Raw genomic sequence first — 22,445 nt, forward strand, 5'->3', positions numbered from 1 at the left:
TCGTTGGCGCCAGCTGTACATTGGCGGTGTCTATCATCGGCTTCTTCTAAAATAATTAAAGTTTTATGACACTCTGGACGCCAGTGAAAAATATAGATGAAAATCTCACGATGAGTTTATGAAAATCTTGGATAAAATACATAAAGACAAAACATTCTGAAGATTTTCTTAATTAAAAAGAAAATTATATCTATATTTAAACTTATACATGCACCCCAAAAAGAAGAATGGGATCTGGATATTTTTTTTTTACTGTAACTAGCAGAACAACAACAAAAATTAGAAATGAAATGATAGAAATGAAAAACAAATATGTAACAAATAAATATTACCAAAGGCTAAACTTTTTGACATACCTTGATAAGCTTGTTTGTGTTTAAACTTATTTTAAAGTGTATTTTTGGTTCAAAACAAACTTAGTGTCTCCTTTTTGAGTTAGAATTTAAAAAATTGCTGCCCAATAATCGTTGCAGAACGATCATTGATAACCGCTCAAAAGCGAAAATTAAACATTTGCTGGTAGAAACGCATCAAATAAATGTTAACAATCGCTCAAAAATGTTATGTTCTACGAGTATTTTGTTTAATTTTCGATTTTTGAGCGATTAGACAGGATTAAAAAATTCGAATAGGTTGGGAAATGGTTATCGTTTTATATTAATTTTATGTGCGAAACTGTTTTCCTACTCGAAATTCTAAAATAATATTTTTTCTTTTTGCCACGTAATTATCTAAAAAAAATTGGGGAGTGGGGGTGATTTAGAAAAATAGTTCCATCACGGACAAATGATTTTCAGGGAGGAAATAAATCGAATTATATTTCATTCTTCTTAAATACATGCTGCAACTATTCATGAGTAAAACTGATGAACCAGAATCAAACATTGTTTTAGTAGGAAGAAAGTTACCGATGACAAAGAAAGATAAAGCGACTGACTTTACTTCATATATCTGCATCTCACAATCCATGTTTTCAAAACATTATCTTCCTTTTCACTCAAAGGGAAGTAAATCTCTATGGAAGAATACAAAGTTACATTATTTTTCTTTGAAAGATGGCAGCCATTTGAAAATAATTCCGTCGGGACAAATGATTTTCTGAAAGGAATTAAAGTAGAATTACATTCTATTCTTCTTAACAACAGGTTTTAATGATTCACAAAAAATGGTGAACCAGAATCAAATATCGATTTTGTAGAAAGACAACTATAGATGATATAAAAGATAGAGAGGCTGGCTTTAATTTATATATTTATATTTCACACTTCATCTTTACAAAATGTTATCTTTTCTTTTTTTTCAATCATAGATAAGTAACTCTGTATGGACGAATACAAGGGTGTCTCCTTTTTTTAATAGTGGTCATTCGAAAATAATTCCTACCTGGACACAGTATTTTCTGGAAAGTATTAAATCGAATTACATTCTATTTTTCTTATCAACACGCTGCCATAATCCACAAGAAAGAAAACTGACGAACCAGAATCGAAAAGAAACTTTGTAGAAAGAAAGCTACCAATAACAAAGAAATGATAGACTGACTTTACTTTATATATTAGATGTTTACCATTCATAATTCATGTTCAACTGAATAACAGATTGTTAGCATTCGCCGTTAGTCTTGACAGAAACTAGTATAGATCCAGTTTTGTCTTTCTTCCTTTCTTGTTTAAATTGTCTTTTTATTTTTCGCTTGAAGACTGACCAAGACTGGCCAAGTCTTATTTGGCCATGGGGAACGAATGTGTACGGAGGGCCGACCATAAACGGACAGAAATGGCGTCGGTGTCGCCTTTTGTGATGTTAAACCAAAAGTTGCTGACAAGTGACAGAATTGGATTCATCCTTTCTGAAAATGAATTCTGCGTAAATTCAAGAACTGATGATAAGAATTGGATTTCTTCCCAAACGCACGAAAATCAATGATTAGGGATGGAGAAGGGGGCAGAGGATGTCTGGGCATCGAATTTTTAATACCGACTTAAACCAGATCAGTTGCCAAATAGATTTAATTTAAGAAGTCAATTTGATTGTAAAAAGACAAAACTAAAAAAAAAAAAAAAGAAATAAAAAAAGAATTGTCTTTTATTTTTTAATACATTTTTTAGTTTGTTTCATTTTGGAAAAGGAGACTTTAATCTCGAAATTATCAAAGACATTTTACCATCCCGGTTATATTAAACAGTAAGTCCATATTTATTGATTTATATACGTGGATGATTTAGAAAAATGAATAGATATACGAAAATTTATTATTTCTACAAGGCCTTCGTTCGTTTGTCTGTTTTTAACCCTACGTCACATCACTTCTGTGGATTGGCATTCTACATTGATTCACGATCTGCTTTGCTTTAATCGATCATCCGTGTTTGTCATCTGCCTTTGCTATTGCCGCCATTGTCTTTGTTTTGTGTTTACTTTAGTAGTTATACGGTCAATTGGCACATTCCCCTTTCGGGCCTCTGCAACATCTTCATATATATATATATATATATATATATATATATATATATATATATATATATATATATATATGTATAAGTAACTTTTCGTGTGTGTTCGTTTCTTAGCGACTCCTTAACAGTTGGGCCGATATTTTTGAAATTTCACAGGAATGTACTTTATGTGCCTGGCAGTGTTCTCAGATAGGCTTTGTATCAGAATATCTACGATAAGTACCGATATCAATAATTTAAACAAAAAATCCGATGAAAGAAGGAAGTCAGATTTTGACAAAAGTTAACGCCTTATACAGCCTAACATCACAAGTGCATTTAAGAAGTTTTATTGCCACACAAGCAGAAAGGCCAGGCATATAAAATTAACAGTATGTTCTTTGATATGGCAGGAGCGCTTCAAAATGAATATTTCCGTTTAGAGTACAATTGAATAATGATACCTGACTTTTTCATTTTAAATTTAAATTCAAGCTATTATCACCGCACAAGCAGAAAGACCAGGCAGATAAAATCAACGGTGAGTTCTTTGATATGACAAGGTGGGGGGGGGGCGTTTGAAATGAATGTTTCGGCTTAGAGCATAATTGAAACATGATACTTGACGTTTGCATTTTAAACTATAATTCTAAATCACTATATGAAAATCTATCTATATATCTATAAAAGTGAACGTATCTGTCTGTCTGTCTGTGTGTCTGTCTGCCTGTGTTAATTTCCCTACGCAATAACTCTGTCAATTTTTAGTCTACAAACTCGAAATTTGATATACATGGTACTGAGATTAGGGAAAATCTATGTGATTTGTTTTCGGCCAGAAATTTGTCTGTTAAGGGGTCAAAGTTCAATGATTTGACCTTTGAGAACTCTACCAAACTCCTCTGAAAATGTTGGGTCTAATCACTTGAAATTTTAGATATAGGTTCCTTGGACATGGATCTAACTTAATAACTCGATTTGAGCCCAAAACAATAAATGTTAAGGGGTCAAAAAGGGGTCAAAATTAAAGAAAATTGACCTCTGCGGTCTCTTCCAAATTACTCAGACAATTTCTGGTCTAAACATTTGAAATTTTACATAAAGGGTATTCAGAGATAGGGCAAGCTTTTTCATCGGTTTGGGTCGAAAATTCTTAGTTATCAATGTATAAATGTATGTATGTATGTTTGCATGTCTGCCTAAAACTTTCGACAGAGGTGACGGGTTTGACCAAGATCAGTATCGCTTTAAAGTTCGACCTTTTATACGACAAATATCGAAAAATTGGCTAAAAAACATTAATATCTTCACCTTCAACAAGGCACTTTTCTACAGGGGGGGGGTCACTTTTTTCACCGATATTTTTTAAAGTTATCATCTCCTTTAGATTGTCTAGCCTTAATTTAAAAAAATGTCGCTTCCGGTTTGGCGGTAGTTATAACAGCATAGACGTCAGGTTTTTACCCCGTTCTTTTCCTCCTTCGCCGTATGATATATAACTTCCTACTACCACTTTTTTTTTTGCTTTTTTTTTTGTTCAACAGGCACATCAAAACACCCGGGCAACGCCGGGCTGAAATGCTAGATATCTATAAAAGTGAACGTGTCTGTGTGTCTGTGTACATTTCCCTTCGCAATAACTCTGTCACTTTTAAGTCTACAGACTCGGAATTAGATATACAAGAGTACTGAGATTAGGAAAAATCTATGTGATCAGTTTTCGGCCAGAATTTGACTGATAGGGAGTCAAAGTTCAACGATTTGACCTTTGAGAACTCTACCAAACTCCTCCGACAATTTTGGGTCTAAACACTTGAGATTTTAGATATAGGTTCCTTGGATATGGATCTAACTTAATTACTTCATTTGAGCCCAAAACAATAAATGTTAAGGGGTCATAATAGGGATCAAAGTTTAAAAAATTGACCGCTTTTTTGTTTTCTTTTTTTTTTTTTTTTGCTCAACATACACCTCCAAACACCCGGGCAACGCCGGGCTGAAATGCTAGTAATTTTATCAAATTAACGCTAGGTTCATAACAGAGCAATGTAAACTAAGTCATTGCAGGGAGGCATGTGAGGATTCTTCTCGGTGCGCCGCGGTTGGTTCCCAACTAGAGTAGGCAATCAATCGATTTGATTTAAAAATAGACGATTTCACTAATTTTGATGACAATAAAATATGAGAGGGTAAAACATTCGTTGATCATTATTAAAACTCCGGGCAACGTCAGGTCTCCCTGCTAGTGTATTAATAACACTACAGTGTAGCGTATCCTGTCCTACAATCTTAATTGTGGCATTTTTAAACTGGACAATCAAAAATGTATAAAAATTACATTATCTCCATTATAGCTAATCCTTTATTTTCTCTAAAACGGTTTAATTGATTCTCACATCCGTGTTGGGAAAGTGCCATGTTTATTTATTTATTTTCGTTTGGGGGAAACGGCTTCATTTTTCTTTATTTTGTTTTAAGTTAAGACGAACAGAGGTGTTCCATTTTTTTATGTTACAAAAAGACAACCGTTTGGCCGGGTGGAGAAATATTCCCTGGAGAAGGGTCCATAGAAGAATGATTTTTGTCATAATTATAATTTATTTTAAATAGGAATGTGAAAAATTTGTGTTCATATTCCCGTTGCTTCATTGTAAATTACAAAGAAAAAAAAATACAGGGTGGAACGATAAAGTTGTCGCCCTAAAAAAGACAACACTACATTTTTTTAAAAGATTTTATTGAAAAAAAACAAAACAAAACAATTCAGGCAACTTGATTATGTAGTAGAGCTGACATCTATTTAATGTAACCGCCTTCAGCCTCAATAATCGTCTCGATACGGGCCCGGAACTGGGAGCATGCCTTTTCTACAATCTTCTAAATAGGTAACGTCAGGTTTTTTGTTTTTTTTTAATTTTATGGACATTAGATGAATCACTACTCACTATTGAGCAATCTTATATTTTAACGTGTGTGAAAGCTGATAACGTACATACAAACTTGAAATGCCTTAACGCATTATTATATAGATTATCGGGACTCGTAGAAATTCCACAGTTGATTAATGTAGTTTTAGAATATAGCTAGTTATCTCCAAACCTTTTGCACTCTTTTTCTTGCCGAGTAAAATCTGTAAAATTGCTGTTTTTTGGGTCGAAATTTAACACTTAATAATGGCTACTTTTTGACCATAAAGTATATATATATATATATAAAGCTGAACGTCTGTGTGTGTGTGTGTGTGTGTGTGTGTGTGCGTGTGTGTGTGTGGTCACGAATAGGCTTCTATATGGTTGACTATTTTAAAAAAACTGATTGCATATAATGATAGATGTATCGAGGATTAGGAATGAGTATGTTTGATCTGGCAGAACGGTGGTTCATAAAAACTGTGGGGTCTGCGTTCGCGCCTGGCCCCCAAAGTATGGAAATAAAAAATGAAAAAAAAAAAAAAACGTTTATAAGGGTTTTTGATATAGATTACATAAGAATACTTTGATAAGTATGTTTCAACTTAAATAGGGATGGTATAATAAAATTGTGGGGGTCTGCGTTCGCGCCTGTACTCCATGGAAATGTGGCACAAACTTTAACAAAGACTTTTCATATCTATTTGCGCAAGTATACTTTGATTATTATATTTCAGTTTGAAGAAATATGGTATGATAAAATTATTGGGTGTTCGTTTGCGCCTGACCTCCATAGAATGTAAATATGTCACAAAGTTTAAAAAGTTTTTTTTAAAAGGTGTGAGGGTCTACAATAACACCCTAACTTTAATCTTAATTCACGTTAGCTTTTATTTATTTTTGGGAGTTGAATCATATGGTGTCGAATAAATTCACCTCATAAATTCACGTTCTTATTAAAGTGAAAGCAAAATAAAGTCGGAACTTTAGACAATTTTCGACAAAATTTTTGCATAACTCTGATTTTTTTCCTTCTCCACATTTGCATAACCTTTTTATTTTTATTTATATATCTGTTTAAGCTTTTTTTTCAGTGTACTAGAAGGAATTCAGTTGATTACAACCCTTTCTGCGTGTTCTTTACATTACAATAGGACAATCCTGAATCCGACGGCGCAACACTACACCGTTCAGTACTGTAAAACTGAAACGAAGCTGTTCTGTTTGAAAATGGCGCCATTTTCTTCTTATTCATATTTATATCGATTCTTTGCTTTAAAAAACTAAAGTAATTACGTGTTTACTTTTTTAATATCCCATTTTGCTGTTTCGGATTATTTTACTAAAGTAAGTAAAGCTTCATTATTTTTAAAAACTGTTTTTGTTTCTTTGTTTTTCAATATTTCGTCGATATTATTTAGTAAGAGTGTTTAGCAGAAAAGCCAACAAACGACTACCCGAAAAATAAATATACAAGAAATAAATGTTACCATAGTCAATAAAAGTTCAGTTTTTTTTGGGGGGGGGGGTTGAAATAGTTTTTAATGCTCTTTACTTGAAATAATTTCAGCGAACCGAAATTAAAACGAAATTTGAGGCGATAACTACTTAAATGAATTTTTATATAAACTACACATGCCATAATCGAATATTCCTCAAGCACAAAATAACGGAAAACATTAAAATATGCTTGTAAATATTCCTTACGTTGACGCAACTCTCTTAAATTGTTAACACAGAATGCTCAGGTGCCCCTCCTTCAAATTGAAAACGGGGCACTCCATTTCAAAGTGGCTGCCATTTTGATTTTTTTTTTAAACCGGTTCATGAATTAAAGAAATTTTTTTCTTACAAACTACTTAAAAATATAAACCAATGAACTTTTCTACCATAAATGTAACTTTTATTGACTATGGTAATATTTATTTCTTGTATATTTATATTATTATTTATATAACATTTTCTCTCTGTAAGGAAACATAATTTTGTTGGTCACTCTTGGGTACGAATGGAAACAAAGTTGATATAAAAAAAATATATTTTCGCGAAAATTATCTTTACTTTCATCATATTTTACTTAGAGTAAAATTTTTGAGTATCAAAACCTATCTCTTTACAACCCCCTCCTTTTCATAACCTATCATAATTTCATCAATTACAGTCCATTTTCTGTAGGCTGTTTTTGAACCTAGTCAACGACGGGTACTTCTGCTAGTATATATATATATATATATATATATATATATATATATATATATATATATATATATATATATGAGAAAATGGAAAATAGTATTCCGACAAAATAGAGAAACTAAGAAGGGACAAACCGAGTTGTGTTCATCAACGTTTCGTCTTTATTTCGAGACTTCATCTCGATGAATGAGAGTAAGAAAATTTTTCATGCGCAAAGTGTGACGCTGTTCTATTTCAGAAACGGAAAAAAAAACGCTGGAAATTCAAAAGAGGAGGGGGAAGCTTGCGTTGTTAAAGAGAGGGAGATTTTTAATAACGTCATATTGTCGTAAATAAGCGAAAAGCCACACAAATATTTTCTAGGATAAATAATCAAAAATCATATACACCAGGCCTTTCTCTCATAAACAGACACCTTCTTTTACCTACACATTAATAATACAATAATTTACAACACACTAAACAAAGTAGGAATTCCAATCATACAAACCACATCACAAACTATAAGACAAATATTAAAAACTACAAAACATCTCCAAAACAAACCAGTTTCCAATGCAGGCAGATACAATATTCCTTGCCGAAATTGCCATCATAGATACATTGGTGAAACCCAGCGTAAGTTAGAAAAAAAGGCTCAGTGAACATAAAAGAGATATAAAAAATAGCAATTCTCTAAGTGCATTATTCTCTCATCCATTGCAGCATAATCACACCTTTGATTTTGAACAAGTAAAAATAGTTAAATTTATTTCAAATAAACCGCGCCGGAGACTCCTTGCATCAGCGTTTATCGCAAACTCAAGCACAATTAATATTTATGCAGATTTCTATAATGTAGCGCCATTAATAAGTAAACTTTTATTAAAAGAACATAATTTAATTGTAGACGCAGGTTAACCTTCTCACACCATAGAAACACCCCCTATAATAATTAATACGCATAATCTCAATCAATAAATTACATAACAAAAACGCACTCATTTCGTTTCTGTTACACACCTGTATTTAACAGACATATTTTTTTTCAGAAAGAATATTAACTGCGTTCATATCTTTTAAAAACATATTAACGACTATATGACGTTATTAAAAATCCCCTCTCCTTAACAACGAAAGCTCCTCTCTTTTTTTTAATTTCCAACGTCTTTTTCCGTTTCTGAAATAGAACAGCGTCACACTTTGCACATGGAAAAATATTTAAATATTTGATACTGGTGTTTTTGTGTTTTTAATCTCATTCATCCAGAGAAAGTCTCGAAATAAAGACGAAACGTTGATGAACACATAACGGTTTGTTCCTTTTTATTCTCTCTCTCTCTCTCTCTCTCTCTCTCTCTCTCTCTCTCTATCTATCTATATATATATATATATATATATATATATATATATATATATATATATATATATATATATATATATATATATATAAATTTAGGAATTTAAATTTTATGATTTGAAGCGATTAAATTTCACATATAGAATTTTTATTATATGTAAATCAAAGAATACAGTTTAATAAATATATTTCCTTAACCCATGAGTTTTCGATGTTTATTCATCTCCTCAAAGGAAAAAATTAGCAAATGTTATAAATGGTTTGCACCTTATTTGCTAAAGGTAATAAACATAGAAAAATTAAAAGTTTTTAAAAGTTATTTACATTTTTTAATCATTTTAGCTACCTAGAATAAAGTAAATCAGATATTAATGCAGAATAAAAAAAAGTATATTAAGCTTCAGATCCAAAATGTATGTTCAATCCTGAAATGAAAGTTCTTGGCAGTAGGGAAGTAAAAAGACCCAACGTGCATTGTAATTCTTCCAAAGCACCAGATAACAATCCGATGTAAACATGTTTCCTCAGTTTCTCCTTTTGTTGGATGAGATATCCGGCAAATATTTGATTTTATCAATCCGGTAAAAAAAAATTTTTTTAAATATATTTTTTCGAAAACTCATGGGTTAAGTAAATATATTAAACTTTATTCTTTGTTTTGCATGCAATAAAAATTATATATTTGAAATTTAACCGTTTTCAAATCATAAATTTAAATTCCTAAATTATGATTTATTTGCTCTGTCTCGTATATTGAGCAATTTTATTTTGCTGTAATTATCTTATATAGAATACTACATCCAATAATATTTTGTAAGACCGACAATCACTGCATTTGCATACCAGTAGATTTATTGCATTTCATTATTCTGAAGTATTATATTTATATATATATATGTGTGTGTATGTATATATATATATATATATATATATATATATATATATATATATATATATAAAATTTTAGTAATCCAATAAATTTAAAATTTATGACTTGAAATGGTTAAATTTCAAATCAAAAATTTTTTATTATTATATGTAAGACAAAGACATTTGAAATATTATATCTCCCAATTCTATAGGATTTCGATGTCTACCATCTCTTCAGAGGAGAAAAATTTACTCTAAAGAAGTTTTATCAGAAAATACTGGACCGATATGGCTGAAATTTTTATGGAAATTTGATGCACAGTTGGAGATTAATGGAGATTCGTACTTTAGCACAATAATAACTATATTCAACCATCAATTTGGCATAAAGCATTCATTCTACGTCAACGTCTATAACTTTTGCCCGTTTGCAATATAGTGTGTGCGCGCGCGTGTGTGTGTGTGTGTGTGTGTGGCTCCTTATATCAAGTGCAGCGATGTCCATAACAAAATCCTCGACTCTAAGCTAAGGCTTCCTTCTTTAGATGATTCTATTCAAAAATACCATTTTGAACTTGTTGGCCTTACTCTAAAAAAACCACTTACTCTAAAAAAAAAAAAAAAGAAACCAAAACAAAAAACGGTATATTATGTTTTATAGACTTTTATGGAAAGTGTTCAGTTGAGGTTCAATTCTATTGTCCCTTCAGTTCATACTTTTCTATGGAAAAATAACTTGCTTCTCAAATGACGGTGCCAAAAAAGTTCCCCAACCCTCGAAAAAAAAATAAAATAAAATAAAACAAAAAAAAAAAAACAACGCCTATACATTTTTCTTTGACCAAAATGCTTCCACAACTTTCACAAGAATAGCATTTTCATCGCATGTAATTCTAAACCGTGGAATTCCCTTCTTTCAACTTTATTTCCAAACTCTTGATATTGTCTCCTTCAAGTCGAATGCCAATCGCTATCTTAAAAGTGATTTCTTGTTCTTTTTGTCTGCCTTTATAATAATTCTTCTCTTTTCTTTTTCCGTAACCTATTTCACTCAAGTGGCAATTTTTGAACCCTGCTGTTCACGATGAGAAAAAAAAAAGAAAAGAAAAAAGAAAACAGATTAATAGATTTTCTTATTTGTCAATTTTTATTCCACATGAAAGATGGAATGATGTCCAAGGTCAAAAGTCAAAAGTGAGAAAATGTCAGCGTTTGGTCCCAAGAACGCATTTTCATAATCCACAAAAGAGATTTCTCCTTGAATATATATATATATATATATATATATATATATATATATATATATATATATATATATATATGTGTGTGTGTGTGTGTGTGTGTGTGTGTGTGTGTGTGTATGTGTGTGTGTCTCTCTCTTTCTCTCTCTCTCTCTTTCTTTCTTTTTTTCTCTCTCTCTCTCTCTCTCTCTCTCTATATATATATATATATATATATATATATATATATATATATATATATATTAATGAAATCAAAGGAATGTAGTGTTTACCCGATATACTCAACGGTAAACTTCAAACTAATATGCATAACAGTATTTATATATAGAAAATTTAATCCTAACCGAATTAAAAAAGCTCAATACGCAATAGAGAGTAGAGCTTATTATAAGAGAAAGAAAATTAAAACTGTAAGTTGAACTTTACAATCAAAATTTATTGTTCGACTGAATACTCCAAAAAACAATTTCCAATTTCCATTTAAATTATATATATATATATATATATATATATATATATATATATATATATATATATATATATATATATATATATATATATATTCGAAACTCCGCAGGTTAAGGACAATCCACTGAATTTGTGTCACCTTTTTGAAAATTTAATGTTTTTCATTCTTCTTAAAGTGTTTTTAGCATGTTTTATCAATTCTTTGTTCTTATATATATATATATATATATATATATATATATATATATATATATATATATATATATATATATATATGCACTTTCGTAAATAATTAAATTCATTCAAAAACATATCGCTAAAACCAAAACAAAACAACATCTAAGTAAATCGCGATATATCCAGACGGTTGGGTCCCGATTTCGAATCTCGCTAGATACAGCCACTCTGATGAGTCGTAGACGACGAAACACGTGTCAGTGGATAATTACATTTTAAAAATAATATATATACTGCTCCCCATGTGGGGGTACCAAATTGGTTAAAAGGGAAAATTATTCCCAACTCGCATTTAGGTAAAAATTAACTTTCGTAAATAATTGAATTCATTCAAAAAGATATCGCTAAAACCAAAACAAAACAACATCTATATATATATATACTAGACTTTTAGGCTGACAAAAACGGCAAAAGTTATAGCTTGCTGACTTAGAATTAATTATTTTTATGTCATATTGATGGTTAAATATAAATAACTTTCTGCTAACCTTTGTATTAAATTCTAATCTTATTAATCCGTAATTATGCATCGAACGGATACCATAATGCTTAGCTCGCTGCACTTTATCATAACAAAGGTTCATACAAAATTGCAGTCAAATCAGAGTAGTAGTTGTAGATTCTAAGGAACCGATATATATATATATATATATATATATATATATATATATATATATATATATATATAATAGACGAATATTGGCTGAAGAGAGCTTGATAAGGATACCTTAAACGGGCCTTATTATCGGGCTTGAAACCGACGGTACCAATGATTTGTCTCATCTAAACTTTCTGTACACACACAATATATATATATATATATATATATATATATATATATATATATATATATATATATATATACTCTTCAGAATAATATTATCTAACAATCAGCTGGTATGGAAACCTGTGATTACAAGCTATTACTGGCATTATTATAAGTATTATCCCACCTTAATAAGAATTGCTCGATATACAAGATAGAGCAAATAAATCAAGTGTTTAGTCATTCAATGAATTTAAAAATTTATGACGTGAAATCTTTGAGTGTCAGATCAAAAGATTTTTATTATTCTATGTAAGACACACAATGCATTATCCTATAAATCCTATAGAATAATGAGTTAAAATATTTCTAATGTATTCTTTGTCTTACATAGAATAATAAAAATCTTTTGATGTGAAACTCAAAGATTTCACGCCATAAATTTTTAAATTCATTGAATGACTAAAAACTTTATATATATATATATATATAAATATATATATATACATATATATATGCATATACATACATATATATATACATATATATATAAATTTATAAAATATATATGACGATTAAGCTACACTGAATATTCGGCGTTTCATCCACTCTAGGATTCGTCAGGCTTATGCGCGAATTCTGTGGTTGTTTCTCGTTTTTATATGGTCCTCTTCTGTTGAGGATTTTAGTTAGCCAATCAGCTTTCTAGTATCCACCGCGCCCCTTCCTATCAGCTAATGGACATGCATTTTATCGAACAAAGGATCTGTTTTAGAACTAGGTTAGTGGTTTAAGGCAGACCTTTTCCTCCTTTATACATATATATATATATATATATATATATATATATATACATATGTGTACATACATATATGCACATATATATACATATATATATATATACATACATATATGTGTGGTCGTTTATGTATATTCATGTTTATTTAATTTATTTATTTGTTTATGTTCTATTGTTTTTGTTAGTTTTAAAGCTATTTTGTATCGCTATCCTAGGGTAAGTTTTATTTTGTGAACATATATACGAATATTCAGTGTAGCTTAATCGCCATATATATTTTATAAATTACTAACTCGCTCTACCTACGTGTTGAGCACTTTTGAAGTAAATACTTAAAGTTTACGCATAAATCTATACTTTCGTATATTAATTTTATGGGAGTAAATGAAGTAGTTATATATATATATATATATATATATATATATATATATATATATATATATATATATATATATATATTATTATTATTATTATTATTATTATTATGAAGAACATTTAATGATTCAATAAATGATTTTTTCCTTCATGTATTAATTTTTTTCGTATATAAATATGTCCGTTACACGCCATCAAAAGTTATTGCCTATTGATTTGAATGCGTGCTTTATGCTAAATTGACGGTTAAATATAGTTAAATTTCTGCTCAATTTTACATTAGATACTAATCCCTACTGATCCCTATTAATTCTTAACTTTGCATCAATCTGATATCATAATACATAGTTTTGCTGTATATTATCATAGCAAAGGATTATACCATATTTCACTCAGAGCACCCAGTAGTTTCCGTGAAAATTTCTATTTTTTTTCTTCCTTTGAAGATTGTAATGCTGGGTATGGGGCAGCCAAACCAGCTGCCAACATTGCCCCGCTTTTTTATTGAAACCAACCGAGAGCTCTTTTTAGTATCCTCGCTGTTCCCTTAAGTGCAATTGTCTGAATCTCTTTTGCACTTGGTGCACCAGGAATATTAGTTAGGTAGGACTTCAGGTTCTTCTTCATAAGTCCTGTGGCACCTATGATAACTGGTATGATCGATATCCCCTTTAGGTTCCAGTTTCTTTTCATATCATACATGAGACCTTGGTATTTGGTCTGTTTCTCTCTTTCAGCTCTGTTAAGACCGCCACCATTAGGAACACTCACTTCAATCAAGGTTGCAAATGTGGCATTGTGGTGACTAATCCTCATTCGTTTTTAATTGTGCATCGAACAGATACCAGAAGTAGAATGGACAGATGGACAAACTAAGAGAAATATATATATAGATGAAACAGATGCTGTCAAAGATTGGACAGGTTTAACATGCGGAAAGAAATAAACGGAAAGATGAACAACGTCTTGAAATTTGGAATATAGATTTTTTTTTTTTGTCATTTATTGGTAGTCACATAAAGTTTCATAAATTAACGTATTTATATAAATAAAATGTAAAATATAATATAATTAGCATTCATAATCTATTTACAACTCATCAGAGTCGAGAGACAAGCAAGAACTCCAGGCCGGGATCAAAACTCTGTTCTGAATATTTGATGATTTTTTTTTTTTTTAGAGGCAGCGAACTTTAAATTGACAACATTATTTTCTTTAATTGCAGATTATTTATTTATTTTAAAAATAGGAACGTCCAAAAGTAAGGGACAAAATTGAGAAAAACAATGTAAACAGTATGCTATATTCAAATTTTTGGATTTCTACTAAAGAATGAGTCTTACTTAGTTATTTGTAAACGTTGCATCAGCCGGCACCATGGCAAAACGCTAAAAACTTGATTACTCTGTGAGACAAGCTATTGTGAAGCTACACAGGGAAAAGCACACCATTAGAGAGATTTCAGAGAAAGTGAAACGTTCCAAGAGTGTTGTAGGCAAGGTTGTTAAATCTTACAGTGATGCTGGCAAAATAGTTAGTGTTTTTTTTTTTTTAGAGGCAGCGAACTTTAAATTGATAACTTTATTTTCTTTAATTGCAGATTTGGCAACTATCAGGTAATTTAAAATTCAGCTTGGTTTAACAATTCAATATGAAATAACTAACATCCGATCAGCGCTCGCCAATTGCAAATAATACGATGAATTTACTGAGAGAACTATTTGGTGAATCAATAATTTCATGAAATGGACATGTCAGCTGGTCACCTCGTTCCTGCGATTTAACTCCACTAGATTACTTTCCTTGGAGATATGTAAAGTCCCGTATCTATGCTGATAAACCAGACACAATATATCATTATGAAGAAAACATTTGACGTATTATTACCGAAATACAACCTAATTTAATGCATAGAGTTTGTGACAATTGGAGTTTTGCCGAAATTGTATGTCAATTCTCATTGATATTTTTCCTTATTGACCTGGCAAATAAATTCATATGTATTACTTTTATTTTTTATAATTTTCTTTATATGATTTGTTTCACCCACCATGTTGAGCTTTTTATATCTTGATAAGAATCCTTCAGAATCATTTCAAGAATCCTTCATTATTCTTTAATCCTCTCTCTCTCTCTCTCTCTCTCTCTCTGCTGATGACACGACCATCTACGGCAACACATCAAAGGCTGTAAATGACAAAGTTCTCTCTGATTCTCTTTCCTCTGATCTCGAGGGCGTGATTCAGTGGGGGCAGACGTGGCTGGTTACCTTTAATGCATCTAAAACCAAACTCCTATCCTTACATCATCAACGCTCTGATCCCATCTGGCATCAATTGGGATGGATGGCTCTCGTCTGGGAGAGGCCCCGTGTTTTGACAAGCTTCTGGGTTTGACCTTTACTCCCGATCTGAAATGGAACACGTACATCAAGTCTGTTGCCAAGGTCGTTGGAAAGATGGTGGGATCCTTCTACCGCTCCAGAAGATATCTCACTGCTGATGCAATTCTCTATCTGCATAAAAGCCAAGTACGTCCAAGGATGGAATACTGTTGCCATATCTGGGCAGGAGCTGCTAAAAACAGCCTATTCTGCCTTGACAGAGTACAAAATAGACTTCGTGGCTTAGTGGGGGATGCCCTTTTCTCTACCCTGCAACCTCTCTCCCACAGAAGAGACGTTGCGAGCCTATCCTTGTTTTATCGTTATTTCCATGGCAGGTGCTCGTCTGAGCTCCAATCTCTGGTTCCCCCTCGCCAATCTTTCACGAAAAACACCCGTCTAGCTGAATCCACTGTCAAAAATTTCCCCCACTCTTTATCTGTGCCTAAATCAAAACGTGAATTCCATGAACAAAGCTTCTTTCTTAGAAGTGCACGCCTGTGGAACTCTGTTCCGTCTGCCTGCTTCCCACCTGACTACAACCTGGATGTCTTCCTAATGAACCGCCCCCCTTAAGTAAACACTTCACCAAATCTCCACACTAACGTACTGTACTTGCAATAACCCTTATCCCTGAGTGGCTTCTGGGCCTTGATAAGTGGTGACCACCATGTAAAAAAAAAAAAAACTAGTCATATCTTGCTACGATATGCAGACCGTTTCAATCATATTAGATATCATCAGGCAAGCAAAATTAAAGTGCAAGAGAGAGAAATTGCTATGTCTGGCAATGGGCAAAAAAAAAATTAAGGTTCTTAATTTTTGCCCATTGTCAGTCATGGCAATTTCTCTCTCCTCACAATTTGAAAACGTCTGGAACCTTTTTAATTCTTGCACTTTAATTTTGCTTGCCTGATGATATCTAATATGATTGAAACGGTCTGCACATCGTAGCAAGATATGACTGCATTTACATAAAGAATTTTTAAAAAAATTTGCTTTCTTTGATTGAGCACTATCAATGATCCTTGTTGAAATTCAATTATTTTCAATTTTTGGATATCTTCGTACCTGAAATAAATAAATAAATATATATATATATATATATATATATATAAATATATATATATATATATTTATATATATATATATATATATATAAATATATATATATATATATATATATATATATATATATATATATATATATATATATGCAGTATTTTTTCTTTTCAACTTCCGAATAACGGTTTTCACTTCTGGCAGGAACTGACTGGTGTAATACTAGAAACATTACTAACAAAAACTAAAAATCTACTATTAATAAAATATACTTTACCAATAGTGGTGAAAACCAGAAATGTTTGTAAAGTTATTAAAATAATTAACCAATGAATAAAATATACACCTTATAATAATATATATATATATATATATATATATATATATATATATATATATATATATATATATATATAAATTCTTCAAAAACAATTAAATTAATCTATCCCTGACGATGAATCCAGAAGGATTGGAAAGTACTCGGACTTATGACAAATATAGCGATTACTTCAGTCAGTTTCTGTCAGAAGTGAAGACCGTTATTCGGAAGTTGAAAAAGATCCAAAACAGAATTAATAGACAAAAAACGTCTATTATTTTATTTAATGAAATATGCTTAAGAGAAAAAATGCTGCCTATATATATATATATATATATATATATATATATATATATATATATATATATATATATATATATATATATATATATATATATATTTCAGTTACAAAGATATCCAAAAATTCAAAATAATTGAATTTCAACAAGGGCCATTGATAGTGCTCAATCAAAGAGAGCAAATTATATTTTTCGATGCCAAAACGATTCTTTTGATTGTCTTATTTTATTTTGTTTAAAGTAAAATCTTCCATTGCTGGTAATAATGATAAAATAATATATATTAATTGATTTTAAATCACCAGTAAAGCTAAAATCGATAGATCATCCTCCACAAGTGTATTTTAACGTTTAGGAAAATATCTGCATATTTAACATGTGTTTTTATGAAAATCAAGCAAAATAACAATTTTGTAGTTAAATAATTAGAGATTTATAAAGAATCGGAATCGGTAATTGTATCGGAATCGGGATGTTGTTTGTTTTTGTTAGCGATACTTATTGACTGAATTCAATTATTTATATGGAAGTGCATTTTTGCCTAAATGCAAGTTGGGAATAATTTCCCTTTGATCACTTTGGTACCCCAAAATGGAAAGCGGCATATGTATTATTTTTTAAATATAATTATCCTCTGACACCGATTGGATTTTATGCTTCTGAATTTCGGAGATGAGGATCGATAATTCGTGTTATTTGGAATTTTGTTCTCATCTTTTGCACAACGTTTTGGTCGCTGTCACCTTCAACCTTCGTTGGGTGTATCTTGTCGAACTATTGAATTTTATCAAGTGCTTTATCTGTTACGTCATAGATTCTTGTGGGCAATTCTAGTATGAATTTTGGGAGGCTTAAATTCAAATTCTCGAGTTGGACGGAAAGATTCTTGAGTTAGACAAGATACACCTGAGGAAGGTCGGAAGTTACATCAGCCCAAACGATGTGAGAATAACACTTAAGATGATATAACGGTTCATAGACCAATCAAAATGCAGATTTAAAAAATATATCATTTATTAAAATTCTAATATTTGATCCACACACACAAAAAAAATATCTCCCTCAAATCTACATTTTGACTGATTTCCGAATCGTTATAAAGTTTTCAAATTTCAGTGCAATGGGAATATTTGTATTACTACTAACTCACGCATGCGCACCAAGGCACAGGATCACTTGAATCAGACTTAAATTTTAAAAAATCTTAATCTTCAATAAGAACAGAAGACTACAGATAAATTACAACATGCAACGTAAAAAAAATCTGTATTTTCATAATAAAGTCTCTTATATGAGGAAGACAATTAGATAAAAAAAATCAATTTAATTTTCATAAATTGAAATGTTTATTAAAATCAATTTTTCACTCGTCTGTGTGTTTGTGTGTGTGTGTTTTTTTGTCGTTTTTTTTTCTTTTCAACCATTAACTCTAAAATTCTTAATATCGAGTGCTTTTCAAACAGTGTTTATTATTATTATTATTATTATTATTATTATTATTATTATTATTATTATTATTATTATTATTATTATTGACACATGCGTTCGACTAACGTTCACGTTGTTATCGGACATTTAAATTTCGTTCAGCCTCAAATTCAAACCTTGGAGGACGTGCCAGGTGTTACCTCCTCCACTATGACACGAAAGAAAAAAAAAACTGTCCGTATTTCCTGAAGAAAAATATTTTACTATTCGAAAATTTGAAAAAAAAATCAATTTAATTTTCATAAATAAAAATGTTTATTAAAATCAATTTTGCACTCGTCTGTTTTTTTCAACCGTTAAATCTTAAATTAGAAAATGTTTATTTAAAAAAAAAATCTGCATTTTGATTGGTCTTTAAACTATTATACATTTGTTTAATTTCACTGTTTGCAAATAGTGGAAATACTTTTACTCCTACTAATTCAAGACAATATTTTTTTGTCATGAATTAAGTGTATGATAAAAAATGGAATAAATAAAAACGCCAAATAAAACCAACAGCCATAATGATAGGAATAATAGCCAATCTGCCATTAAAAGCAGAATTGAATAATATATAAGTTGCTCGGGACATGTTTTAGAGACTATTTGGCGGGGAAAAAATTCATCTGGGAATCATTTGTCAAATCCTAAAAGCAAATTAATTAAACAATCACATTACATTTTCAACTATTCAGAACGATACTGCATTAAAAAAAAATATGTATTTAAAAAAGGAAGAAGCAATACCACATTCTGAACATGTAATTGACAATATGCAACACTCCCTTTTAGTGAATTGGACTGTGGAAAATATTAATGATAAAAAGCTGACGAAGAAAAGCGAAATCAAGCAGAATCATCATTCATGACATTCCCATCCCTAAAATATTTATTATCTAATTTTTAACGATTTTCTTTGAATTTTTATTATTATTGCTAACAATGATCCACTTCCTCTCTTTCTCTTTCTCTTTTTGCCCACATATACATTGGCATACAGAGATCTGATGATGAAAAGCTATTTATTTTTTGTTTGTTTGTTTTGGAATCCTTTCAGATGAGGCTTCATAATTTGTGCATTAATTCTTTTTGCAGACTCTTATCCTTATCTTTTTTTTTTACAAAGGAATCACCACTTATCAAGGCCCGGAGGCCACTCGCGGATAAGGGTTAATGGTTATACACTAGTCAATGTGATTATAGCGTAGTATACATAAGTAGTGGGAATTTTGTAAATTGGATTACTTAGGGGAACGGTTCATCAAGAACTTGTTTACATTGGACTTGAAGACAATCAGATTGTAGTCAGCTGGAAAGCAGGCAATCGAAAGAGAGTTCCACAGGCGTGCAGTTCTAAGAAAGAAGCTTTGTTCATGGAATCTGCATTTAGGTTTAGGCACAGTCAAGGAGTGAGGGAAATTATTAATAGTGGTTTTGGCTAGACGAGTGTTTTTCGTGAAAGTTTAGCAAGGAGGGGGCATAGATTGAAGCTCAGGCGAGCATTTGCCATGAAAATAACGATGAAGCAGAGACAGGCTCGCAACGTCTTCATAGTTGTTGTTGTATCACCAAATTTCGATCCACTCATCCTCAGGTGATTAACTGCGATGGGATAGGGATGCTGAATCTCGTAACTGCATCCCCTGTCATTACTATTATTATAATCAGCATCCATCTATCTCTTAGCTGTCTAAATATTTAAAAATATACGTTTTAAAGCACATGTTTTTTTTTTTTTTTTTTTTTTTTAAATTTAGATGTCAACATTCACGGCTAACCTTCTCACTACGTTTTGGCCAACTAATCTTCTGGCTGGCTTGGGTAGGATTGAAACCGCTATCTCCAGACAATACTCACCTGAAACCATAGAAACTCAACGTCCCAAATGGCTGAGGATGAGTTGGTCGAAACAACAACAACTAATAAGATGAGGATAATACTCCGCCTAAAAAAAAGCGAATACACTTAAAAAGCTATTTGCTTTTTCGTGCTAGTCGAAAACCCGTCCTTGACGATCAATCTGGCAGAGATTGAGTCATCGTGATGACGGTGGACTCTTTTTCTGTTGGGCTATCGTTGTGATTCGATCGTTTCCCTGGAAGTGTTTCTTGGTGTGTCCGTGTCGTGGAGACGTTTCTGGAACTGTTGTTACATCCTAGTACGGCTCCTTGGAGCAATAAAACCAATGAAATGATAAGCGCATCCCCTTACATTGAGGGGTCGATATGACGACGGCTGGCGTGAGTCTGGTTGTCTTTATGGGTAGCGTTTCCATCGTCGTTAATGGCAGGCTTAAGTTGAAAAGAGCGCTGTGGTTGCAGATAGAACGTTTCTATAAATTGCAAACAAAGGCATATTTTTTTATAAAAATAAAGTTATTTTATTATTGACTGTTAAGGAGCATCTTTAGCTCGATTAAACGCGTGTCGCCAACACTGCTAAACGTCTGCCTTCGACGGAGTCCAAGCTTTGATTGAATTACAGTGGGATTCAATTCTCCTCTCTTTCTTTCGATGAAAAAAAGAAAGGGGGTGAAAGAGAGAAAGAAAGAGATAGAAAGAGAGAGAGAGAGAGAGAGAGAGAGAGAGAGAGAGAGGGAGAAGATGGCAGAAGAAAAATATACGTTTTAATGCACATGTTTTTTTTCAAATTCAGATGTCAGCATTCAAGGTTGATCTTTTGGGCACCTAGAGTCTCGGCTGATTTTGATTCAACCGAGTTTTATAAACAACTGTCACTTTTGGCTTGAATCATATCTTACTGACAACAGTTACTGAAGCCGTCATGTTGTTTTCAACGATAACGGCCCTTTTCTTCACCTCCCCACGAGCGCAGTTTATTAATACAGCAAGCACCAACTGCCTAAAATGTGGGGAGCTCAAAGGCTCCCCCTGAAGGTTTCTCACCCATTGTGCCACATGGTATTTGTTCTGTGCAGCTGTCCTCAGCTGTTCTACATTTACTAAACCAAGAACTCTCATCCATTCTTCCAATGTAACTAAACCAACAAACTCTCTTATGCTGCTCAGATTTCATTTTCCTCTAAGGTTATCCGAAACAAAGAAAGCCAATTCCTTTCTCGTACCAATCATACCAGTTTAAGATCCATCCAACAAAGACTAGGTCAATGTGACGGCGGTAGACATTTTTTCTGCCAAGTTGTGGTATTTGTTCTAAGATCAACTCTCCCAGGCCTTATCTTCTTCGCTTTAGAAGCAGGTAGTTTATAGCTAACTGCCTCACAAGGGAATGACTACAGGACAGCTTTGGGACTTTT

The sequence above is a fragment of the Euprymna scolopes genome, chromosome 29, assembly GCF_053919585.1.
Source record: "Euprymna scolopes isolate OS-2025 chromosome 29, ASM5391958v1, whole genome shotgun sequence".
In the NCBI taxonomy this organism is placed as follows: domain Eukaryota; kingdom Metazoa; phylum Mollusca; class Cephalopoda; order Sepiida; family Sepiolidae; genus Euprymna; species Euprymna scolopes.